Genomic DNA, 10,670 nt, shown 5'->3' on the forward strand with positions numbered 1-10,670 from the left:
TGCCTTACATGATTGAGATTCATATGATGATGCTTGTATCTAGATGTCATTATGCTAGTCAAGTGGGTTTTACTTATGTGATCTCCGGAGACTCCTAGTCCCATGTATGTAAAGGTGACAGTGTGTGCACCGTGTGGGTCTCTTAGGCTATATTTCACAGAATACTTATTCGCTGTTATGAATGGCATAGTGAAGTGCTTATTTATATCTCTTTATGATTGCAATGTGTTTTGTATCACAATATATCTGTGTGCTACTCTAGTGATGTTATTAAAGTAGTTTATTCCTCCTGCACGGTGTAATGGTGACAGTGTGTGCATCATGTAGTACTTGGCGTAGGCTATGATTGTGATCTCTTGTAGATTATGAAGTTAACTATTGCTATGATAGTATTGATGTGATCTATTCCTCCTTTCGTAGTGTGAAGGTGACAGTGTGCATGCTATGTTAGTACTTGGTTTGGTTATGTTGATCTGTTATGCACTCTAAGGTTATTTAAATATGAACATTGAATATTGTGGAGCTTGTTAACTCCGGCATTGAGGGTTCGTGTAATCCTACACAGTTAGTGGTGTTCATCATCCAACAAGAGGGTGTAGAGTCTAGCATCTATTTATTTATTCTGTTATGTGATCAATGTTGAGAGTGTCCACTAGTGAAAGTATGATCCCTAGGCCTTGTTCCTAAATACTGCTATCGCTGCTTGTTTACTGTTTTACTGCATCTTTACTTCCTGCAATATTACTACCATCATCTGCACGCCAGCAAGCACTTTTCTGGCGCCGTTACTACTGCTCATATTCATTCATACCACATGTATTTCACTATCTCTTCGCCAAACTAGTGCACCTATTAGGTGTGTTGGGGACACAAGAGACTTCTTGCTTTGTGGTTGCAGGGTTGCATGAGAGGGATATCTTTGACCTCTTCCTCCCTGAGTTCGATAAACCTTGGGTGATCCACTTAAGGGAAACTTGCTGCTGTTCTACAAACCTCTGCTCTTGGAGGCCCAACACTGTCTACAAGAATAGAAGCACCCGTAGACATCACTGGGTCGCCCAACTTCTTTGGAACTTTGCCATTGAAAGAGTAATTAGCAAGCATAGTGGAAACTTCCTCATTGGGGATTTTCCTTTTGTTAGTAACAATATCTTTCATATACTTTGAATAAGGAGGCAATTTAATAGCATCAGTCAAAGGGATTTGCAAGAATAAAGGTTTCATCCAATCACAAAATTTATTATAGTGTTCTTCTTCCTTTGATTTTAGTTTCTTAGCAGGAAAAGGCATTTGCTTTTGCACCCAAGGTTCCCTTTCATTACCATGTTTCTTAGCAATAAAATCTTCTTTAGTATACTTTTTATTTTTATCTTGCTTTTCATGTTCATCTTCAACTTCTTCTTTATCAGAAACATCATTCTTATCATTACCATTATTATTATCATGTTCATTACCACTTTCAGTTTCAGCATCAGAAATAGAAATACTATTAGGATCATTAACAGGCTCAGAGGATTCTACAACAGTTTTATGCTTCTTTTTCTTTTTCTTAGATGGAGTACTAGTTTCAGTTCGTTGAGAATCTTGTTCAACTCTTTTGGGATGCCCCTCAGGATATAGAGGATCCTGAGTAGAAACACCACCTCTAGTTGTTACTTCATAAGCATGCTTTTCTTTAGAATTATTTTTTAATAAGTCATTTTGCACTTTAGTGAGTTGATCAATTTGAGTTTGAACCATTTGAAAATGTTTAACAAGCATCTTAACATCATTGGAGGTTCTCTCCACAATATCATGCAAATTGCTAATAGCTTGAGAATTTTCCATTAGATGATTCTCTACTCTCATATTAAAATTACTTTGCTTAACAATATAATTATCAAACTCATCTAAGCATTGCGCAGGAGGTTTTGAATACGGAATATCTTCCCTAGTAAAGCGCTGAAGGGAGTTTACCTCAATCATGGTTGAAGGGGGAATTATCTCACATATATCTTCTATGGGAGGTAGATTCTTCACATCTTCAGATTTAATACCTTTCTCCTTGAGAGACTTCTTGGCTTCCCTCATATTTTCATCATTCAATTTAATTAAACCCCTCTTCTTCAATATTGGCATTGGAATTGGTTCAGGCGTAGTCCAATCATCATGATTCCGGCCTATTTTAGCCAATAATTCTTTAGCTTCGTCTGGAGTTCTTTTCCTGAAAACACAACCAGCACAACTATCCAAATATGCCCTAGACTCAATGGTTAGTCCACTATAAAATATATCAAGTAGATCATTCTTTTCTAAATCATGTCCAGGTCGAGCTCTGATAAGAGAACAAAATCTTGCCCAAGCCTCAGGCAATTTCTCTTCATCTCCCTGGTCAAATCTATAAATTTTCTGTAAAGCAATATGTTGAGCACTAGCAGGAAAGTATTTTCGAAAGAAAACATCACGCAAATCAGTAGGACTTTTAATAGAACCAGGAGGCAAATTATTATACCAAGTTTTAGCATCATCCTTTAATGAGAAAGGAAAAATTTTAGCGACAAAATAAGTACGCATCTTGACATCATCGGAAAACAAGCTACTCATAGAAGAAAGTTCAATCATGTGTTCTACAGCACTTTCTTTTTCAGTACCACAAAAGGGTGCTTTCTCTACAATAGCTATATGAGATAGATCAAGAGAAAAATCATAATCTTTATCTTTAATGCATATAGGAGATGTGGCAAATTTAGGATCAGGAGATAACTTATGTCTAACAGTATATTGTGTGAGAAACTTTTTAATTTTGCTTGCATCAGCAGTAGCATTGCATCTATTAATAAAATCATCATTAAGATCCACATAATCTTCATCAGGATCATCACTAGAATAATCAAGTTCAGGTGAATTAACAGGTGTAGTAGCATTAGGAGTTTCAGTATTTTCAATTTGTCTAGACCTAGCAATTGTAGCATCTAGAAAGGATCCCAATGAACCACTATCATCAAGCACAGCAGAAACATTATCAATATTATGAGAGTTTTCAGATTCAGCAGAAGTACCATCAAGTGAAGCTTGTGGCGGTGAAACAAGTCGACTTATCACAGATGGCGAATCAAGAGTAGCAGAGGTATTCAGAGTTGTACCTTTTCTGGTAGTGGATGGTAATACGGCGACTTTAGGATCGCGAGGTTTACCCATGATCGAGAATTTGCAGCGAATAATATCAATCCAAGTGAACTTCTAAATAACCCGGCAACGCCGCCAGAAAACAGTCTTGATAACCCACAAGTATAGGGGATCGCAGCAGTCTTCGTGGGTAGTAAAACCCAATTTATTGATTCGACACAAGGGGAGACAAAGAATACTTGAAAGCCTTAACAGCGGAGTTGTCAATTCAGCTGCACCTGGAAACAGACTTGCTCGCAAGAGTTTATCAGTAGTAACAGTTTTATAGCAGTAGCAGTAGTGAAATAACAGCAGAGTAACAGAGACATCAGTAGTGATTATAGTAAACAGCAGGATTAAAATACTGTAGGCACTGGGACGGATAACGGGCGTTGCATGGATGAGAGAAACTCATGTAACAATCAAGCAGGGCATTTGCAGATAATAATAAAACGGTGTCCAAGTACAAAGCAATCAATAGGCATGTGTTCCAATTATAGTCGTACGTGCTCGCAATGAGAAACTTGCACAACATCTTTTGTCCTACCAGCCGGTGGCAGCCGGGCCTCAAGGGAATCTACTGGATATTAAGGTACTCCTTTTAATAGAGTACCGGAGCAAAGCATTAACACTCCGTGAACACATGTGATCCTCACATCACTACCATCCCCTCCGGTTGTCCCGATTTCTGTCACTTCGGGGCCATTGGTTCCGGACAGCGACATGTGTATACAACTTGCAGGTAAGATCATAAACAATGAATATCATGATGAAATAATAACATGTTCAGATCTGAGATCATGGCACTCGGGCCCTAGTGACAAGCATTAAGCATAACAAGTTGCAACAATATCATCAAAGTACCAATTACGGACACTAGGCACTATGCCCTAACAATCTTATACTATTACATGACCAATCTCATCCAATCCCTACCATCCCCTTCAGCCTACAGCGGGGGAATTACTCACACATGGATGGGGAAACATGGCTGGTCGATGGAGAGGCGTCGGTGGTGATGGTGGCGATGATCTCCTCCAATTCCCCGTCCCGGCGGAGTGCTAGAACGGAGACTTCTGGCTCCCGAGACGAAGTTTCGCGATGTGGCGGCGTTCTGGAGGGTTTCTGGCGACTTCGAATTTTTTCCGTGCGTTTTTAGGTCGATGGCAATAAGTAGTCCGAAAGAGGGCGTCGGGGGCCAGCCGAGGCCGCCACACACTAGGGCCGCGCGGGCCCCTCCTGGGCCGCGCCGTCCTAGTGTGTGGGGCCCTCGGGCCCCCACCTGGCTCGCCCTTCTGGCTCCGCCAATATTCTGGGAAAATAGGACCTTCTGCATAAATTCTGAGGATTTTCCTGAAAGTTGGATTTCTGCACAAAAACGAGACACCAGAACAGTTCTGCTGAAAATAGCGTTAGTCCGTGTTAGTTGCATCCAAAATACACAAATTAGAGGCAAAACAATAGCAAAAGTGTTCGGGAAAGTAGATATGTTTTGGACGTATCAGCGTGCGGGAGAGTGGCGGACGCGCGCGGCGGCGGCGGATCGACGCGCGGCAGGAGAGCGCGGTGGCAGTGGCACACGGCGGAGGCGGTGGCGCACGGTAATGGCATCGGCGAGAGCAGCAGTGCGGCAGCCTGCCGCCATCGTCTCTGCTTCTCTCCGCGGGATTGATCTCCGCAGAGACGAAGAGGAGAAGTTAGAGGGGAGGACCCTTTGGTTTCGGTTGGTGGCACGAACCGGGACAAAAGGCCCCCCTTTAGTCCCGGTTTGTGCCACCAACCAGGACTAAAGGCCTATTTTCGTTGGGCGGTTGACTGCGCACGCAAAATAACCCTTTAGTCCCGGTTGGTGGCACGAACCGGGACTAAAGGCAAATTTGTATGTGCCTTTTCAAATAAGTATGTTTCCCGCCTTATTTTAAATAAAAAACATATGATATATCAAAATGTTCAGAAAAGAAATCTTTATGTAATAAAAGTATAATTTATTCATTATAAACATTTAAATATTTGCATATGAATTTGAATAACTTATGAATATGAATTTGAATAACTTATGAATATGAATTTGAAGCAATGTACCAAAGTGTCGGCGGGATAAGGATGTGCGGGTAACCATTAGTCCCGGCTGGTGGGAAAGTTTCCCGCCACGACGCCGTAAGGGAGATTTCCCGCCTACACGCCTCTATAAATAGGTCCTACGTCCCTGTCTCCCACTTCACTCACCGAACCCTAGCCCATTTCAAAATGCCCCCCAAAGCCGCACCCGCCGCCGGTGGAGGTGGACCCGCATCCCGCGGAGATAGAGGAGTGGAAGGAGGCGGCACTAGCGACTACTGTAGAAGCATTTGAGAGGCAGAGTCTCCAGGAGATGCATAAGCAGCGGCGTGTGGCGGAGCTGGATAGTGAGGAGATGCATAAGCATCGTCATGAGGAGGAGCTGCAGCCGCAGCTGCGGCAGGAGGCGGCAGCCAGGAGGGCAGCAGCGGATGCGCTGAAGAACTAGTCGAAGTCATTATTTTAGTTTAAATTTAGTTGGCGTATCTAGTTAAATTCCAATAAAGTCGTAGTCGTTACTTTGGTTTAAATTTAGTTAACGTTGATGACCCACAAGTATAGGGGGTGTATCGTAGTATCTTCGATAAGTAAGAATGTCGATCCCAACGAGGAGCAGAAGGTGTTGACAAGCAGTTTCGATGAAGGATTCACTGTAAATGCTCACAGACAAGTATTCAGGGGGTTTTGATGTAACAGTTGAATAAAGTACGAGTATGTAAAGTGCGAGAGTAATAATTGCAGCGAGTGGCCCAATCCTTTTTAGCACAAAGGACAAGCCGGTTTGTTTACTTATAATGACCAAACGTTCTCGAGGACACACGGGATTTTAGTCTAGTGCTTTCGCTACATACGGCTAAATAATCTTCATTGTTGTGATAAGTGTTGTGTGGGTGAACCTATGCTAATGTACCGCCCTTCCTAGGACTAATACATACTTGTGATTATACCCCTTGCAAGCATCCGCAACTACAAGAAAGTAATTAAGAATTAAATCTAACCACAGCCTTAAACTCTGAGATCCTGCGATCCCTCCTGCATCGATATACCAACGGGGGTTTAGGTTTCTGTCACTCCGGCAACCCCGCAATTGGCAAACGAGTACAAGATGCATTCCCCTAGGCCCATAAATGGTGAAGTGTCATGTAGTCGACGTTCACATGACACCACTAGAAGAATAACACCACAACTTAAATATCACACCATTGAATATTACTCATCCATAGTTCACTACTAACATTTAGACTTCTCCCATGTCCTCAAGAACTAAACGAACTACTCACGAGACATCATATGGAACATGATCAGAGGTGATATGACGATGAATAACAATCTGAACATAAACTTGGTTCAATGGTTTCACTCAATAGCATCAACAACAAGTAGAAATCGATACCGGGAGAGTTTCCCCTATCAAACAATCAAGATCAAACCCAAATTGCTACGGTGGTGACGGTGTCCAGCGGTGATGACGGCGGTGATGATGGTGGAGATGATGATGATGGTGATGGCGATGATGTCCAGCTCGATGACGGTGACGATGGCGTCGATTTCCCCCTCCCGGAGGGAATTTCCCCGGCGGATTCCTGCCCGCCGGAGAGCTCTTTTCTCTCTGGTGTTCTCCGCCCCGCAGAGGCGGCTGTAACTCTTCGCGAGGTACCCCTTCTGGCTTAGGTCTTCGGGACGAAGGGTTTGGCGAAGAAAAGGAGGCGAAAGGGGTCGTGGGCCCCCCAGACCACAGGCTGGCGCGGCCAGGGCCTGGGCCGCGCCGCCCTAGGGTGTGGGCCCACCCTGGCTGCTCCTGGCTCCTCCTTCTGGCTCCCTTCGTCATCTTGAAAAATAGGATTTTTGGTATAATTTCCTTCCAGAGTTGATCTTCCGAAATATTGCGTTCTGACGGTGCTTTTTCCAGCAGAATCCTGGCTCCGGTGTTCGATCCTCCAATAATGATGAAACATGCAAAATAGATGAAATAACATAAGTAATGTGTCCCAATATGAAATATATCAATGAATAACAGCAAATTATGATATAAAATAGTGATGCAAATTGGACGTATCAACTCCCCCCAAGCTTAGACTTCGCTTGTCCCCAAGCGAAACTGAGCTCGATAGACATGACCACATGTTTATGGAGTGAAGAGTCGATAAATAAAATACGGACAAGAAGCATCATATTCATTCACACAGGACATTATAGTAGACAACCTCTTATAACTCACATTGAAACAAGTATAGGGTAATCACAAGTAAAGGTGCATGAGAAATCATAATTGGTGATGGCAAACTTCGTTCTTGGTCAGAGAACAATTAACAGATTATATTTATCTCATTGAGCAGCGCTCTCATGTTAAAGTTTATAAGGCACAACTTGCATACTCAATCATAATGGTCTTCTCATGATCATTGATAACTTGCAAAGCTATATTCATTCAGATAAAACTTGTACTAAACAAGGAAGAATAAAAGACATGATGTAGCAAATCACAATATAATGGTTTGATCACAACTACTCAAATGCTTGCTTGAGATGGAGAGAAATAGGTTTACTGACTCAACATAAAGTAAAAGACAGGCCCTTCGCAGAGGGAAGCAGGGATTAAATCATGTGCTAGAGCTTTTTCAGTTTTGCAATCATATAAAGATAATAAAAGTAACATTTTGAGAGGTGTTTGTTGTTGTCAACGACTGGTAGCGGGTACTCTAACCCCCTTGCCAGACAACCTCCTAAGAGCGGCTCCCATATTATTTTCATTTTGTGTGGCACTCCTTCCAACCTTTCTTTCACAAACCATGGCTAACCGAATCCTCGGGTGCCTGCCAACAATCTCATACCATGAAGGAGTGCCTTTTTACTTTGTTTTATTATGATGATGACACTCCCCCCAACCTTTGCTTACACAAGCCATGGCTAACCGAATCCTTCGGGTGCCGTCCATCAATCACATACCATGGAGGAGTGTCTATTTAGTTTGATTAATTTGGGACTGGGAATCCCATTGCCAGCTCTTTTTGCAAAATTATTGGATAAGCGGATGAAGCCACTAGTCCATTGGTGGAAGTTGCCCAACAAGATTGAAAGATAAAACACCACATACTTCCTCATGAGCTATGAAACATTAACACAAATAAGAGATACTAAGTTTTGAATTGTTTAAAGGTAGCACATAAAGTATTTACTTGGAATGGCAGAAAATACCATGTAGTAGGTAGGTATGGTGGACACAAATGGCATAGGTTTGGGTTAAGGTTTGGATGCACGAGAAGTATTCCCTCTCAGTACAGGTTTTTGGCTAGCAAGGTTAATTAGCAAGCATAAGAGTCGAGGGAAACAAACAAATATACATATGATAGAAACAATCATGCATCTTCCTTATAAGCACAAACAATTTTAACTTCAGAATAATGAGCTATGAGCTAACAAGAAAGACAATGAAACATCTACATGTATTTCTCTTTTCTATTTAAACCTCAAAGTGTTGTTGCTATTGACCAATGCTAAGTTTGCCAAAACCAAATAGATTTATTCAATGCTCCCAAAGTGATACCAATACTAACAACAAGATGAATCATAGAGATTGCAAACTAAAATAAGATGTGCAATATGTAAATGATAAGACTTCTCATTAATATTCCATAACAATAACTCACACCAAGGGATACATAGATAACCAACTAAAGGAGAGACACTTCCAACTGCAACCCATCTTATACGATAACTTCCCTACTCATGATATGACACTACTTGACAATAAAAGTAAAAGGTAGTGATAATGTGATACCGCGGCACTCCCCCAAGCTTGGAACAAACCAAGGGGATGCCAATACCGATGATGAATTACTCCTTTGGCGATGGTGGTGATGAATTCTTCCCGAGCTTCTTAATAAGCTCCTTCGTCTTCAGCTTCTCAGCTTGATAATTCTGCACTAAGATTCGAAGAGATTCATTGTTATCCGAAGTTGGCGATGACGACCTTGTGACGCGAATCGAGTGGTATTCAATCAATCTTCGGAGACGGCAGTTCTCCTCCTGGAGTATCTCCACTTCTCTTCTCAGAGCCCGATATTGATCACAAAACTCATCGGTAACCCGTAGAACTTCTTCCATCATGGGGAAGGAGTCGAGGCTGAGAGCGGGTGGTAGAGGTCCCTGCAAGTTATGAGAAAAAGAACGTCGAGTGTCAACAGATCCCACCAAGATTTGCTTGCTCCCTCCGGCTTGCTGATCTTGTCTTGATGGCACCTCCTTCACTTCTTCCTCCGAAAGCCCCTTGCCCTTGTCGTTGGAGGCCATGGTGCTTCTAGACTGAAAACAGATCCTGGCATAAACAGCTCGAAACAAAACACGTCGAAAACACGATATACGGACCTCCAGGGGTCCGGGGGATTATATAGCAAAATTTTTCACGACATAAGGAAAGTACCAGATCGAACCAGAGTCGGAAAGAGGCGACGGGACGGCCAAACCATAGGGCGGCGCGGGCCCAGGCTTGGCCGCGCCGGCCTATGGTGCCGCGCCCTCGTGCGTCCTTTCCACTCCGTTTCGAACTCGTAATTTCTCATATTTTCCAAAAACAGCAAAAATATAGTTCGGAAAGTAAATTGCGTACTTTTCATTACCAGTACTGTTACCTATTCAAAGTCGAGTTCTGGCGGATTGTCAATTTGCCCTTTGATGAAATCCTCCGGTGTTTCCACTTGAATAATATCAACATCAACATTATAAGAATCACCCGAGATATAATGCTTGAGTCTTTGTCCATTCACCACTTGCGTAGCATTGCCTTGGAGAGAGCTAATTTTGATTGCTCCTGAACGATACACCTCCTCGACAACATATGGTCCTTCCCATTTCGAGAGTAATTTCCCTGCAAAGAATCTGAGACGAGACCGATACAATAGGACTTTATCCCCAATATTAAATTCTCTTTTGATAATCCTCCTATCATGCCATTTTTTAACTTTCTCTTTAAAGAGTTTAGCATTTTCATAAGCTTCACTTCTCCATTCATCTAGAGAACTCAATTGCAACAATCTCTTATCACCGGCAAGTTTAGGATCTTTATTTAATTCTCTAACAGCCCAATAAGCTTTGTGCTCTAGTTCTAAAGGTAAATGACAAGCTTTCCCATAAACCATTTTATAAGGTGACATTCCCATGGGATTTTTATAAGCAGTTCTATAAGCCCAAAGTGCATCCTTCAATTTACTAGCCCAATTCTTTCTGGTTTTATTAACGGTCTTTTGCAAAATAGATTTAATCTCTCTATTTGATAATTCTACTTGACCACTAGTTTGAGGATGATAAGCGGAAGCAATTCTATGATTAATACCATACCTAGCAAGAGTTTTTCTAAATCCTCCATGAATAAAGTGAGAACCTCCATCGGTCATAATATATCTAGGTACTCCAAATCTAGGAAAAATAATATCTAAGAGCATTCTTAAAGAGGTCTCACCATCAGCACTTTT

Source organism: Lolium perenne, chromosome 4 (assembly GCF_019359855.2).
Source record: "Lolium perenne isolate Kyuss_39 chromosome 4, Kyuss_2.0, whole genome shotgun sequence".
Taxonomy (NCBI): Eukaryota; Viridiplantae; Streptophyta; class Magnoliopsida; order Poales; family Poaceae; genus Lolium; species Lolium perenne.